A 16,025-nucleotide genomic window follows, 5' to 3' on the forward strand; every position below is an offset into this window, starting at 1 on the left:
TGGCACAGGGTGCCCAGAGAAGCTGTGGCTGCCCCATCCCTGGCAGTGCTCAAGGCCAGGTTGGACACAGGGGCTTGGAGCAAGCTGCTCCAGTGGAAGGTGTCCCTGCCTGTGGGGGTTGGAACTGGATGAGCTTTAAGGTCCCTTCAACACCAGCCAGGCTGGGATTCTATGATTTAACCACTTCAATGCAGCAATTAACATAAAACACAACAGGAGGGAAGAAGGAATGGGGTGGAGGGACAAGGAAAGTCACACAAATGCCCAAGCACCACATCAGCTCCTGCCACTGAGCCAGCAACCAGCACGGGAGGAAAGGGATGGGCTGGGGCAGCACAGTTGTCTGTGACACCCTGCCCTGCTGTGAACCAGGGGCTTCTCAGGACTTGGTGGGTAAATGAAGCTCAGGAGCTCACAAAAATAGTGTGGCTTGAGGGAGATGCAAGCCAAAACTGGAAGATGGGGCCATAACGGCCAGCCTGGGCTCCAGAAGTGAAAAGGAAAGCTTCAAAGCTGGCTCTAAAGCATCTGTCTGCAACTCTGTGCCTACAAAAGTTGGCTTTGAACTTGACTCCTGCCTAAAGAGTGTCCAAGATGAGCATCCTCCCTGGACATGGTTGTATCTCCTCATGACAGAGGAAACTTAACAGCTGGCCTGGACCTGCCTCATCATTCCCTGGTGACCACAGTTTGGGGAGAAAGCCTCACCTTGGCATGTGGCAGTGACAAACTACTTCCAGCAGTTCAGCCCTGTGTGGGGACCGCAGGAGCTGGGTTTGCTCTTCCCACCACACCTGGTTCCCAGCCCTGGATCACTGAAAGGCGTGTTCGGGAATCCCTGGAGATGCTGTACCTTGAAAGCAAACAGGGTCATTTCTCATCTTCTGGAGCTCCACAGCAGCTCTTCTTCTCTTGAACACGGTCACCAAGACTGGTTTTCACCCATCTCCTCCAGAGGAGCCTCAGCTCCACTCAGGAGCTCACACTGACAGAAATCACTGTTTGAAGACCTTCTGACGCTGATTTCTGCCGAGTCCAAATCTCAGCCAGTAGTAGATTGGATTCCCAAACTGCACACTTCCCAGTGCTGGAACACATTGGAATACACTACTAAATACAAGCCTCTGCACAAACGGCTTGGAAATCATCTTCCTGGGTAGATGACTTGATAGTTTCCTTTCAGGTCTGTGAGCCCAGCACTGAACTCAAGCCTTTCTTCCCCACTTTCCCACATGTACACACAAAGTGCCACAACCCCAGCACAAGCCCCAGACCAGCAAAACCAGGAATCCTCAGAGAGCAAGAAAGCGTTAAACTCTGTTCTCAGGCTGAATGGCTCAAGTTGCTAATTGCTAACAGCTGCCTGCAGAATAAACCCCTCTTACAACCATTGTGAGGGTGGAAAAAAACAGCTACTCCCTGAAAAACTGAGAAAGGCAAAAAAGGGGCAGTTTCCCCCAATACACCCTCTCTAAAGAGCCAGCCCATCTCAAGAGCAGCAGCTCACTGGGACCCAGCGCTGTCCCCACACATGGAGTCCGAGAGCAGCAGCCCAGTGGGCACAGGAGGGAGCTATTCTTTAGTGATGTGCATGAAGAAGGTGGGACTTGGAGCTCCTCCAGGCACTGTTCTCCCTCCAGAGATCCATTACTGAGGTCTGGCATGTTTGCAAGCCTCACTAGATCCCAAGTGAAACAGGCAGTTGTTTTAACTGGTTCCTTTGTAGATCATTACCTCGGAGTGGGACCTCAGGCTCTGCTGCAGGAATCCCATTACAGATGCCCAGCACAAGCGAAGAAACTCTACGGTCATAATGAGGACTCACAGCTGTGTGTATGATGCACTCTGTGTTACAGGAAGATCTAACCTAATTCAAAGTATCCTCAGAAGAGCTGTAGGAATGGTCAGGAGGATTAAATGGTATCATTCCTAAAGGAATTCAAGGAGGAAACAGCAAAGTTACTCATTGGGGCAGCATCTGAAGCCTGAAGAAATAAAGCCTGGAAAGTGTGATTTCCACTTTTCTGGCTCTGAAGCAAGAGTAGAACATGTGTCTGCCTCAGAATCAATCTGAGCACAGCCACCTTCCTCTGGAGCACACACAGCCCTTGCAGCTCCAGTCTGGACCAAACAGAACGTGCTGATGAAAATCAGCTTCACAGAAAGGATTCTGATCATTTCTTAGCAACATCTGGGTGCATGGATGGGACCAGTATCGGAACAGCTGTGCCATACTGTGCAGGAGCCCTGGGAGAAGGCGGCAGCAAGTCTTCCCACAGGTGAACTCTGAGTGTGGCCTCTGTGGCCATCCCCAAACTCCATCAGCCAGGGGAGAGGTCTCTGCATGACACGTGGGCGGCACCTGGACAAAGTGAGTGCAAGCAGTGACACCAGAAATCAACACACTGGGAAGTAACAGGGCAGCTGGGGAGGCCCAGCAGGATCTTGGCATGAAGCAGGAGGCTGCAACAAGAGAGCTTGGATATAGGTGCCAACAGGGATGGTCAGAGCAAGCCTTGGCAATGTTAGGAATGTGATGGGTGACATAGGGCAGGAACAATGACACCACAAAGTGATGCCTGGAGCAGCAACATGGCTGGACAGGTAAAAGCAATCAGATTTTAGGTGAAAGAGTTGGGTTAATCAAGATGCATGTGAGAAGTCACAGCCATTGGAAAAGGGAGATGGGAACAGGCTCCACCTTTGAGGTGGTGTTAGGAGACCTGTCACCACAAGAGATACAAAAGAGCAACACAAGGGGCTTGGAAAAGGATCACAATACAGAGTGGCACTTGGGGTGGAGACAGGGACAGTCCCACAGGAGCGGGGTGTCCTTAGATTGTGAAAGTGCACAGAGCACTTTTATCCTAAAAAAAGACTTAGGGATAACTGAACAATGCGATTTAATCCATCAAAGTAATGAGGCCAAAAATAGAAAGCATTAGAAAGGCAAAGTGAAAGACAAGGAAGTGCAAATTCACTTGTACTAACAATGGCTGGTTCTTAGCTCAGATAATTAAAACCCATCGCTACCCTTCCCCACTGACCCCAGGCAGGGCTCTGTGCTTATCCCCACTGAGCAGCCTGGAGGCACTCCCCACCATGGCAGATAGGCTGCAGCTCTGCACAGGACATGATGCACATCCCCCAGGAGCCCAAACCCCAGCAGCTGGGGCAGGACAGGACAGAGCCTCCTGGACTCCAGCAAGGCCTCCAAAATACACATCCCCTCAGCTGAGGGGCAGCCTCCAGGCTCTGGTCCCACCGTTTCTCTATGACAGAAGTGGTAGAACAGAAGATGTGCAAGCAAAGAGTTCCAAGTCCCTCCTCTCTCCTCTCCCAAGCAGCAGTGGTCATTGTCCCTCACCAGAGCTTCATCCCACCCAAACAGGCACCAGAGAGCATGTGGCACATTGATGTTTCGCTCTGCCCCTTACACTGGCATCTCTCTCCAGCTTTTCTTTTTGTCAGGAGGTTGCTTACTCTTCTCTTTTTTACACTATCCTTAAAACGCATCAACTACAAGTTAGCAATAGGCCTCTCAAGACCTACAATCTTCCACTGCGAGAGTCTCACATAGCAACCATATATATGACATGTTAACCACACAGATGACAGATGGAGTATTAAGAGCACTCAATCTAAACCACCTTCCTCCCTCCCCGCTCTCAAGGGGCTCCACCAGAACCTTTTACTTAACTGTACTCAAAACTGCATTCAGGAGATCAGGTTACCGAGCAGCACAATTATTGGGGCTGGAGGAGAGCCTCAGGAGAGCACCTAATCCCACCTCCTGCTCTGAGCAGGGTTAGCACCAGCTCCAGAGCAGCCTGGGCAGGACTTTGTCCAGCTGGGTATTAAAAACCTCCAAGACCAGAGGCTCCCCCACCTCTCTGGACAGCCTCTTCCATTGCCTGTCTGCAGAGGGAAAACTTCACCCCTGTTATGCCAAGGCAGAACCTCCTGTTACCTCAACTGATGATCACTGCCAACCCTCCTGCTACACATCTCAGTAAAGAGCCTGTTTCTGTCTCCTTGATAACCTGCTCTTCGGTATCCCAAAGTCTTCTCCTGTCCCAGATAATCCTCCTCAGCCTTCTCGGTGAAGCCAAATTCCAGCACTAAGTTACTTAATGTTTCCTCGCAAGTCACCACTCCTGAGATCAAGTCTCCACTCAGCAGTGGGACAGCTCTGGACAGATTTTACTATCACTTCTACCAGCTTCTTCATGGGCACACTAGGGACTGAGTTTGTCCCATGCTGACCCTAGAGCGTGGCTGGAGCACTATTCCATGGCCCTGTGTTTAGGGACTGCACAGATCACATTCCCACCGGTACCTATTTTGAGAGGTATCAGGTGGCACTTTATAAATGAACTTGTTCAACACAGTTCTGATCAGCAAATGGAAACTGAGACCCTGCCGCCTTAGCACAGCAAGAGGACACGGACCGGCTACATGGAGAGCACAGACCAGACACAACCAGCACAGCTCAGGAGGGTGCTCCTCACTCAGAGCCACCAGCTACCAGCAGTGGTGAGGCATCCAAGCAGAGCACGAAGGATAGGCCAGACCCTGCACAGGGCAAAGGGGACCACTTTGCCCAGTGGCACTCAACACCTCCTGCTCCCAAAGCAGAGCCTCTTCAGCCTCCTGGGAGCAGCAGCATTCAGTCAATGGCAGGGAACGCAGCCAGGATCCACGTATCCAGGTGTGCCAACACAGTTCCTTTCAGCAGCCAGTACAGGATACTCATTAAAAACCACCATCTGAAGGCTTTCTGCACATGATCCACGTTCCCTCAGAGCACATGGACCACTGAGCATGTGCCTTCTTTAATGTGACATTGATGTAGGGCTGCAGCAGCTCCTCCGATCCCGCTCTGGCCAGAGGTCAGGCTCTGCCTGTTGATCACCTGCTCCCACGCTATTCTAAGCCACTTCCCCAACATTTATGTTTTCCCAAACTTCGGGAACTCCTTTGGTCCTCCCAGATTTATTACCCATCGGCAGCCAGCATTCAGAAAGCTGCTTTGCCAGTTGGTTTTAAACAAACAAGTCCCTATCTTGCTCCGATTTCAAAGCCTTCTGCCTGTTATCTTGTGTTTAACGCCCTCCCCCACAACCAGCGCAAAGGAAGGCATTTCCACATCCTCATAAGGGAGAGGACATCATCCAGCTCCTGCCCAAACACAGGAAACTTCTTACTTCTCAATATTGTTACTAGCAATCAGTTGGGTTTTTTTAACCTTCCCAACTATATAAACACCACTGGTGACATCTATTTTGTTATACAGACATGAAAATATTTCTCACTGCCTTGAGATACGCTCACTGTGCTTTTACAGTTATCTTTAGCTTTGCCTACATCCCAAAATACCTACTTTACAATAGCAGCTACTCACTATCTACAGCTTTTTGTTAACAGCTCCTGGTGGAATCTTTTCAAGAGATAAAACATGAAAACTGGGAGAGCCTCTTTGCAAAACAAGACGCAAACCCATAACACACACAGCACCAAGCTGAGAAGCTGCTGGGTTTTGCAAGGGTGAAAGCCAATCTCTAAGAGATGGTTCAGTAAAAATCAAACCAGAAGCACTATTTGGAACATCTACTCACTTAGCTGGCCCTCTAGAGCCACCACAGAAATGCTGATACCACCAAAAGCTGCTTTTTATGAGCTTTGTGAAACATCTCTCCATAAAGCAAAGCATCAGTACACCTAACACTAGCACCCAGACTCGCCCTTTGCTCAAGGAGCACCACTGGCTCTGCTGTGGTTCTGTCAAAAACTGTTTGTAAATGTAAAACGCCACACCATACAGCTACAAAAAAGACATCAAACTTGAAGCAGCTTTACCAGTATCAGAAAGAAGCCAAATTATCATTTACTGCATTCCACAACTGAAGTAACTCCAAAAACCAAAATGCAGCAAACTCCCATGACCCGGCTTCAGTGTGTGTGCGAGCCAAGAACCCCCCCACGTGCTAGGCTGCACCCCCAGAGCGTGAGCAGCAGCTCAGGGAGGGGATCCTGCCCCTCTGCTGTGCTCTGGGGAGACCCCCCCTGCAGCCCTGATCCAGCTCTGGGGCAACAGGAGGGACGTGGAGCTGCTGGAACGAGGGCAGAGGAGGCCACAGAACAGCTGCGAGGGCTGGAGCAGCTCTGCTCTGGAGCCAGGCTGAGAGAGCTGGGATGGGGCAGCCTGGAGAAGAGAAGGCTCCTGAAGGGGAGACCTGAGAGCAGCTCCAGTGCCTAAAGGGGCTGCAGGGAACCTGGAGAGGGGCTTGGGACAAGGGATGTAGGGACAGGCCAAGGGGAATGGCTTGAACCTGCCCGAGGGGAGACTGAGCTGAGCTCTTAGGCAGAAGCTCTTCCCTGTGAGGGTGCTGAGGCGCTGGCACAGGGTGCCCAGAGAAGCTGTGGCTGCCCCATCGCTGGCAGTGCTCAAGGCCAGGTTGGACACAGGGGCTTGGAGCAAGCTGCTCCAGTGGAAGGGGTCCCTGCCCGTGGCAGGGGCTGGAGCTGGAGGAGCTTTAAGGTCCCTTCCAACACAAACCAGGCTGTGACTCTATCAGAGTGTTTCTCCCGTCCCACAACACACTGGCCTGAACCAGAAGGGACAAAGCAGGTTGTGTCCTCAGTGGGTACCATTTCTTTGCGCACCTAACCACAACAGCGCAGTCTGTAACACACATCTGCTACACTGTGCGCGTTAAAGTTTGCTCAAGCAAAGTGGTTTTAATGTTTGATTTATGAAGTGCCTGGCAAAGATGGGAGCAATGAGTGGCGACACTTAGGGATCAGCTCAAATTGCTGCACCAAGCCTGGAGACTCCTCCTCTGGCAGGGATTTCCAGGCAGGTCTCACCATGTTCTGCTGGGTTTGGTATTTACAAGTTCAACTCCACAAGATAAAGTTTAACTTCTCATGTACAGAGATGAAATTTCCATTAACTGAAGGTCCCAGCAAAACACCCACCATGCCTACAGACAGACCCGAGAAGACCTTTGTCGTGACTATGTGTTTCAAGCAATCAAAGCAAATGTTTTGCTCATAAACAAAGGAGACGACAAGCACATCAGAAAAGCTTTAACAGCATTTCACAGCTATAGAGAATGGCTAATTCCGATCACATTTTCTCAAGACAGAGCAGGAAACAGGAGCCCACAGAGAAGCAATTACACAGGAGGCAGGTAGCTATAAGGAAAATCCTGGGATTCTTTGAGGCAAAGACAAGAAACAGGAGAGATGAGGGGGAGAAAAAGAAATATGTAACATAAGGATGCCTAGACCTAAGAAAAGGATCCCATTTACCTCTTTCCCATATTGAAAACAAGCTGAAATTAAAAAACAACACATTAAAACTGAGGAAATGAAATTCCAGGGCATACCATGCGCATGAAGCCTCTGGGATATGTTGCCACAGAGCAACGTGGGAGTAATTCCATAAAATACGGGAAGTGGATCTACATAATAAGAACATCTGCGATTCCATTCGCAGAGTCGAGGAAAGAATACACTGGATATACATTTTCAGCTAGCCAGGTATAAGCAAACCAGTAATTAATGTAACCAGAGAGGGATCTCCTACAGGGCAGGTTATTCCACATCTGCCTGCATTTGAGTGCTTGGGTCTTTGTGTTCAATGTGCCAAGCAGCCGCTGCCCAAGATAAGCCGGGCCTGAGTAGGTGGGCTGTGATCTAATCCAGTTTGGCAAGCTTTGCTCTGTGTACAGAGATCACATTTCAGCTCTCAGCTGCTTATCGTGCAGCTTCTCAAGGAGAGAAACAACTGCCCACCTTTGCTTTATTATTGTTCACTTTCTGTAGCAGAGCTTCTCCTCTGTGACACCAAACGGGCAGATGAAATTTCAGCCAAACCAACTCAGTAAATACCTGCGGAGCACTGAGCGACCCTGTGCAAACACAGCTATTTATTTGGGAAAGTTTTCAGCATCTGGAAAAAATGGGTTTACTGGGGAATTAATCACATTTTACCTGGAGGGGCTGCTACACAGCTAACCCTAACAATAAAGACTCTCAGAAGCAGCTTCCTGCACATCCATACTCCTGTGGTTCAGGCTAAATGTGAGTCCAAGGAAGTCTGACGGTGATAAAACCTGCAGGAGGTGCATCAGAAGGGGACAGGGGGTTGTGCATCTCCCCAAGAGGTGAGACACAACACAGCCATGGAACACGCACAGGGCAGGAGCCATTGGGGCTTGGGGAACAGGACCGTGTCCCCTCACTGTCCCACCATCACAAGCGAGCCCCTGCCAGCCCCAGCTTTGGGTATCTGACTCCCCCTTAGCCCTGACACATCCCAGCACAACGTGCCTGATTTGAGCTCTAGCACCATGGGCTTTCCCGGAGAGCCACAGCCCCACAAACCACTCCTGCCCGGGAGAATACATCAGCCAGCTTCACATTCCCACCCCACAACGGATCCCAGGTCCTAAGGCATGAAACACGGGAATACCCACAATCTGTGAACCCTCCAACAGCTGTAGGAGGAAAAACAGGGCGCAAAGGGCAACCCTGTCCTGCCAGCCAGGGAGAACAGCCTTCACATCCCGGCACTGCCACCTCTACAGCCCCCCTCCACTTCCAGCCAGCCTCCAAAGGTTTGTGCGTTATCCAACGTCAGAAGCACGCGAGGAGAAGAGCAGAGTTAAGCTGGGAGGACCCTACCTGCCTTGCTCGGGGCCTGCTGAGCACAGGGAACAACTGCCATGTCTCTGTTGAGCTCCATAGGTTGAGCCAGGCTGTAGTTTCGACATTCCTTGCAACTTTCCACCAGCACACATGATATGTTCAAACTTGAGTAACTCCTCCCTCCTCCCTCCCTCCGCACACACAGACAGGCCCAGGAGATGGCCCTGCCTCTATCATCCCAGTTCCTATAGCAACTCCTGACCCAGCAGATGGAAACAGAGCTGTTTGCTAGGCAAATCTGCCTGCTTGGATTCCTCGGCTCTTCCCTGCTGTTGGCCCCTCCTTGCTCCAGTGCTCTCCCTCGGGGCTGCTCCGCTGGCACCCGGCCCGGACTGCGCCTGGAGGAAGGCCAAGCTTTGAATTCATTTAGTGAAACCACAACAGAAAGCAGCTCTCCTGCTCAGGAAGCAGGGCCCGTGTAGTCCCAGGGGCGAGCCAGGGCCGGCCCGGCCGGCTTCACCTTCTGGTTTAACACAACTGCCTGCACTCGCAGGGAAAATCCCGGTGGGAACATCGCTGCACCGCACGCTGCGACTCTGCTCTCCACCAGCGCGTGTCCAGGAGGGAAAAGTAATAAGCAAAGGCAGCTCTAGTCATTTATTAAGCAAATCCAACTGATGGGATTATTGCAAGGAGCAGAGGCACTTCTCAGACACTTGGACTTTTGCTTCCAGAGTCTTTCCTGGAAGAGGGAGAGCGCAGCAGAAACACCAGGGCTCCAATGCATGTTTATCGCAACAGATCCATCACCCCTATTGCTTTCCTCAGCTGTGTGACATCAGTCTTTTCCGTTTCACTTAAAAATACAGAAACAGAGGGGAAAACGCAAAACTCAATCAGAATGTGATACCTGGGGGATGAATTACCAATGGTGACAGAGGGAACCGCATGGGCAGGTGACATTGCTGAGGCTCCATGGTGGCAGGACAAGCAGGACTGCAGCAGAGTGAGCCACAGGAGACACAGAAATGGAGATGGCTTTGGACAAGGGGAACAACTTTAACCTGCCAGAGGCGAGATTGAGACGAGCTCTTAGGCAGAAGCTCTTCCCTGTGAGGGTGCTGAGGCGCTGGCACAGGGTGCCCAGAGAAGCTGTGGCTGCCCCATCCCTGGCAGTGCTCAAGGCCAGGTTGGACACAGGGGCTTGGAGCAAGCTGCTCCAGTGGAAGGTGTCCCTGCCCATGGCAGGGGTTGGAGCTGGATGGGCTTTAAGGTCCCTTCCAGCACAAACCAGCCTGGGGTTCCATAGGTACTTTTCTGACCTGTCCATTGGGAACATCAACAAAAGCGTCAAAGCAGACGCACATCACAGAAGCAACATCAAGGGTCTGGAGAAGGCTCCTGGGTGACAAAGAGCCCCCATGGCACTGGGAAGAGCAATGACCCAACTCAAACAGCTCTGAGGAGCTCCTTTCCCTGGGGAAGGACGGCGCAGCAGAGGCACAAAGCACTCCTAGAAACTGCTGACCTTGCAGTTCACTCACTCTTGCCTTCAGCGCTTGAGCACAGCAACAGGCTCTCTGCTGGATGCCCTCTGCAATGTAACTTGATCCAGGCTGTACAGTCACTAATCAATCTGGGATAAAGCAAAACACTCCTTTTTTTTCACTGGAATGAGCCCAAATATGCACAACAACAGATCCCACTCTGAGCCATTACAAACTACAGCACTTCAGAGAGAGTTTTGCATCTCACATTGCAGAAGGAGCATACTTCTGCCATAGCATCATCGCTTCTCAAATTGTGTATTTGAGAGACTTCCTAATGACCTCATAGCAGCACATGTGACCAGTAAGTCAGCTCCTCAAAGGACTCGGAATAACATCAACAGACCCTGTTTTGGTCTTGCACAGAACAGCTTTCCGCAGCACCAGCAGGTTTCCGCACGGCGAGGGGGCAGAACCAGCCCAGGCAGGGCTGGCACTGTTCGAGTTCCTCCAACAGATTGTGTTTGGCTTTGAAAAGATCAGTCCAATTAACTGCGACCAAATTCCATAGACAAATTTAGACACAAAAGCTTGTTTATGCCAGTGCAGGGCAATTTGGCTGCTTAAGGAATCTACACAGGATCGTGAATCCCCAAAGCATTGCAAAAACATTCTAGGAAGAGGTAAGAGGTGGTCTCCCAAAATAGATAATAATGTCTACAAAGTGTTTCAATGGGCTTAAAAGCAGAGTTTTTTCTTCCACTGCTTGAAAATAACCTGCTAAGCAGCAACACGAGATCTGGGGTGAAGCACTGGTGAGCGGATCACACGGACAGCAGGCAGTTGGCCTTCTGCTGTCCCAGAGCCACTGGAGAAATAAATGAACAGACACTGATGCTAAGGTGAAGGCAACTAGACAAACAGCTCAAGACAGACGGATGGCCTTGACCACCTGAGCAGGATCCTCCTCTGTAGCAAGCACAAGGCTCTTGCAGAGGAAAACTCCATAATCCCATTGTAGAAATGTCAACACCAGACCTGTGACTTGTGCCTAGAGAACCACCGCAGTTATCGCTGATGAGGTGGGAATACATGGCCAAGTGTGAGTAAGGAAAACACTAATTAGAATAGCACCTAAAAGCTTTTCCTGCCAGGCCTCTGCTGCAGCAGCACACCAGCAACACGCACCCCGTCCTTCAGCACAGTCCATATGCTCCTTACCTTCCAGTCGCTTGCCTAGCACAGCTCTAGCAGGACCTCCACCTGCCTTCATCCCAGAAGGCCACAGCTGGGCACAGGGATCTCGCTAAGCACCAATGTCTCACGTCAGATAAGACGAGAACATCACCTGAGCAGCCTTTGGCTATGCAGGGACAAGGGAGTTGAAGAGCACAGGACAGTCCCAGGAAGGAGGCTGGACCGGTACAACATTCAAGCTCTTTATTCCTTCAATGAGAGGACATGACAGCCAGCTCCTGCCTTCACCTTTCCAGGAACTTGTGATACAACACAGAAGCCTGCTCGGACAGTGCTTTGTTTACACCTCACAGCCCTCTCCTGTCCTTACCCGACGTGTGAGAACACTCACTCCCACCCTACCCCAGCTGAAACATCTGCTCAGCCCAGCTCTGCTTGTATCCTCCTTCCACTGCAAAGAAATCCACTTCCAGCCATAAAAGTGGGAGAAGAGGGAAGCAGGGAAGAGCTTGGCATGGCAGGGGAGGGCTAGCATGGGATGTGTGTGACATCCTCTGAGAACTACTGACCAACCACCCTTCCATACAGCGTGCTGACTAGAGCTATTCTGCAGGGTAACAGAGGGCTCAGAGATGACAGGATAGAGCATGGGGTGACATATACAGACACCTGATGCGGGACAACCCCCTCCCAACCTATATAAGACACAACAGGACACAAGGGGAACATTCACCTTCCACCATGCACCTCCAACCCCATGCCAAGGAAGCCTTTCCTCTGAAGAGAGACTGGGCAAATACCACAGTGTATGGCATCTCCTCTACCCCTCAGTGACTTCCTGTATCACCAGAACAAGCACAACCTCTGGTCCAGCCATGGGACAGTAAATCCTCATGCCCCCAACAGACACAGCTCTGCAGCTGAGCCAAGCTGCTTGTTTCTGGGTGCACTGTAGCTGCCCAGTGACACCCTGTCCTGCAAGGACATAGGAACAGGAGAGGCCTCAGCACTGCTTTGCCACCACAGTTCCCTCATCTGGGATGAAAATGGCTGGGAAGGTGGCAATGGAAGAACAACAACTCCTCCCCAACCCTCCAAATCTCACCCAGAGCTTTAAATACTACCAGGGAAGACCCAAACAGCAGCAGCCTCCTATTTCCCTGTCTTTTAAACAGCTCAGCTGCTCCATTATGGGCTGCCTCAAAGATGGGGATGAGAGTAGAGGGAAGGCAAGTGATACATACACCCCCAGGTCAGAACAAGTGGAGTGAGATCAGTTTAGCTTTAGCTGTTGTAATGACAAAGCCCCAGTGAACACGTCTTCCAGCCAAGGAGTGAACTCCTGGCACAGAGCAGCGCTCAGCAAGGACACACTTGTAAACACTCTCCCTGGCCATCTTTGCTGAGACAAGTGCGAGAAAGGGGCAGAGAAACCATTATCTGCAAACAGACATCCCTCCCTGTCCCTGGACACTGGGACCAGCCCAAGCAGGACATCTCCAGCCTCTCTGCCTTGCTCTTGTCTGCACCATGAGCCAAGTACTCTCTGGTGTCTGCAACAGCAAGTGCTGCAGATGAGAACTCAACTCCCATGAGCTCTGGGCTTCTGACATCTAAGCCCTGTAAGCAGTTGATATGCTCAGCAGGCACAGGGCCTCTTTCAAAGCTGACCTTCTTGAAGCACTAGATAGCATCCAGTGTCCTGAGCATTGTCATGGACATGTTCCTCCCCCAACACTGAAGTAGTCCAGCTCCTGCCCTCCATCCCTAGAAGGGGTTTGGAGCAAGGAAGGGAGCATAAGGAGAGCTCTGACAACCAGAGCTGCACAGGTCCCAGGCCTGGTGGGTCAAAGCTCTGCTATCTCACCCACAGTGATACTTCCCCACGTCTGTTCCTCTCTCCAAAAAGCTTCCCAGATGAACCCGTGTGTTGCCATATGTCACCTCAAACACTGCAACCTGTGGGGACCTCCAAAGACCAATGTCTGAGTATTAATTCCAAACCCAGCTCAGAGAAGAGCTACTCAGCTTCCTTTACTGGAGATTTTATTCCAGAGACATGGAGAGTAAAAGCAGAAAGCCAAAGCAAACCATAAGCACTGGCTATAGGCTTCAGCAAGGAGGAACAGCATATGGGAAGGGAGACACCGGGCACCAACAGTTTGGTTTTCCCAGCAAGGGACACCAGAAACAACCAAACCAGAGCAGAGCTCAGCTATGGCAGCGATGCTGTTACAGCCCCTCTGCCTGTAACACACACAGACCCTGCAGAAATACCCGGTGCATGGAAGAGCTGGTGGTAAAACAAGAGTTGTCAGCCCAAGTCAGCCTCTAGGTGCCACCCCTGCCTCGGCACAGCTGCTGCTCCAGGACCCTCCAGCCACACAACCCCGAACCTGCCCCCTGCACTTCGGTCAAAGCATGCAGCAAGCAGCTGACAACAGCGGTCACCACGTTTCTGCCATTCCTCAGCAGGGACCATTGCCTCCAAGTGACCAGAGGCCTGCAGAAGCCCACGCTCCCAGCCCTTTTGTTGGCTCTGGTATGGAAACAAAAGCTGGAGGATGCTCTCGGGTGCACAGTTCGGACAGGCAGGATACCAAATGGCCCCTCTTCATGGCCACAGGGAATTTGTAACCCACCCAAGGGCACTGCTGCTGGCTCCTCACCACTGACACAGTGGACATTAACAGGAATCTCCAGAGCAGAAGGCAGTGCCAAGCAAGGTCCCGACGAGCCCACAGTAGCTCTCATTCTCAGTGCCAGTGAAGGATGCACATTTCTCCCCATGACATGAGGGGATGCGGAGTGCAGGGATACAGCCAGACTGGAATCCAGCAACAAGGCCTTGGCTAGGGAAGCTTCCACCTCCTCAGCAGCTCCTTCCATCTCAGCCATTTCCCTTCCAAGCAAGGCCTCCTGGCCTCAGTAAGTATAAGGGTGTTGCAATCTGCAGTTCTGTCTGAAGAAATCCAGCCCAGCCCAGCCACAGCAGCAGGCCTCTGCTCTGGGCCTGACTACGTGCCATTCATGGACACCCACTGCGTCCAGAAGCTTGCGGCATTGCCAAATCCAAGCTTACTTCTCAGATGCAGAGAGCTGTTGTGCTCCCGCTGATGCTCAGGGCCACGCAGGGCAACTCCAATGAGTGTGCCTGTTGGAGGACCCATCTCATGAGCTGGTGTTCCTTCTGAAAGGACTGCAGCAGACCCTGGGGAAAACCTGCTCCTCCCATTGCAAGGGGCTGAGGAGGGACATTCTTTGAGCATGTGTGGCCTCAGCCTGGGCGCAGAGCTGCTCTGCCCCAGCCCACACTCAGCCTCAGGGCGAAGGATGCTCACAGAGCTCATCCTGTGCCTCCAGACAAACCCAGCTCTGGCTGGGCAAACACACAGCTAATACTGAGGAGAAAACACCCATGCACTCATTCCAACAACAGGGCATGTTCTTCACTGTAATAACCCCGTGCAAACATGAGAAAACCACCTAACAGGGTCCTTGCCTTTTCCTGCGGAAACAGCACTTGGGGCCTACTCATATTTCCAATCTTAGCATGGAAAAGACAGAAGGATTCAGATACATTACATGTTACATTATTATCCCTACTGGGACATTTCCTAACAGTTCACTTAAATGTTTTTAAACCTGAAGGATGAGGTAATTCAAAGCTAAATGCGTAACTCACACTCAAAGGTGGCTTATTAGGCAAAGCAAACAGAAGCTGATCTGACATGGCACACTGCTCCATCCCTGGGTCCTTTCAAGAGATGGCCAGCCAAAGCCAGGGCTGTGGTGATCCCAGGCTGGAGACAATCCCACTTCTAGCAGGAGGTCAGGCTGAAGACCTCCACACATCCTTTCCAACATCAGTGACAGCAAATGAGAAGAAGCAGAGTAATTATTGCCAAAAGTTTTATAAAAGACTCACATTGAGTTTCTCTGAAGAAATCTTCCTAGATTCTACCAAAAGCTTGGTTAAAGATGTCAGCACTGACGCAATCAGTGTCTGTATGGACAGGGATACTGGAGTACCAGTCTCTGTGCTTTCATGTATTACACAGGTCTCAAACAGGGTCAGTGCACTGCATCACGCTGTCCTTGCACAAATTAACATCCACTATAAGCAATTTCTTCTTGGCATTTAACTTCAGCTGAGCATTCAAACACAAAAGCTTCCAATAATTCCAAGAATACAGGTAAAAAGCAAGACAGCCAGTAGCTCTCTTGACGTTAGAAGCAACGAGAAAAATCATTTCCCACTCGAAGTCTTTACTCTAGGGAGGCCTCAGAGGCACTGCTGCTATTTGGTGTCCTTCCAGTGCTGGGAGGAGGCCAGAAAATGCTGTAGCAGACTGAACCACATCTAATCCCTGGTGTGTTCAGTCCTCAGGATGAAGGCAGCGTGTTGTCTACATGAGGTGCTCTGTCTGGAGGGTGATGGGGAAGCAGAAGCAGACATTGAGATTGAAGAGGGTCGTGGGCCACCAGAGAAACTGCCACCAGTGCTGTTCCTCCCAACTCCGCCTATGGCACTCGTAAAGCCCCATTCAGCTTGTCCCAAAACACAGAAGAAAATATGAGACTGCTGCTAGCTACACATGTAGATGGATGGAGTCAAGCTGATGGAAAAGAGAAGGACCCTTTGGGAAGTTGGGTTGTTTGAATAATACCCATGGCAAATGC

The 16,025-nt window shown here is 51.0% G+C and overlaps 1 protein-coding gene across 4 annotated transcripts in view; it reads right to left on the reverse strand.

The window, feature by feature from the left end:
* The window catches only part of LOC136022335 (discoidin domain-containing receptor 2-like), a 61,546-nt gene that overhangs the window by 37,067 nt on the left and 8,454 nt on the right, over nucleotides 1-16,025 (reverse strand). Inside the window, exon 1 of one of the 4 annotated variants that reach the window (XM_065695480.1) lies at nucleotides 8,699-8,842. The exons of 1 other annotated variant lie outside the window; for it this stretch is intronic. The gene's annotated coding sequence lies outside the window, so the exon portion shown is untranslated. Of the gene's footprint in view, nucleotides 1-853; nucleotides 877-8,694; nucleotides 8,843-16,025 lie in introns of those variants that run through there. 2 more of the 4 variants (XM_065695477.1, XM_065695481.1) reach the window with 2 other exon arrangements.

The sequence above is a fragment of the Lathamus discolor genome, chromosome 15 (genome assembly GCF_037157495.1).
Source record: "Lathamus discolor isolate bLatDis1 chromosome 15, bLatDis1.hap1, whole genome shotgun sequence".
Lineage (NCBI taxonomy): Eukaryota > Metazoa > Chordata > Aves > Psittaciformes > Psittacidae > Lathamus > Lathamus discolor.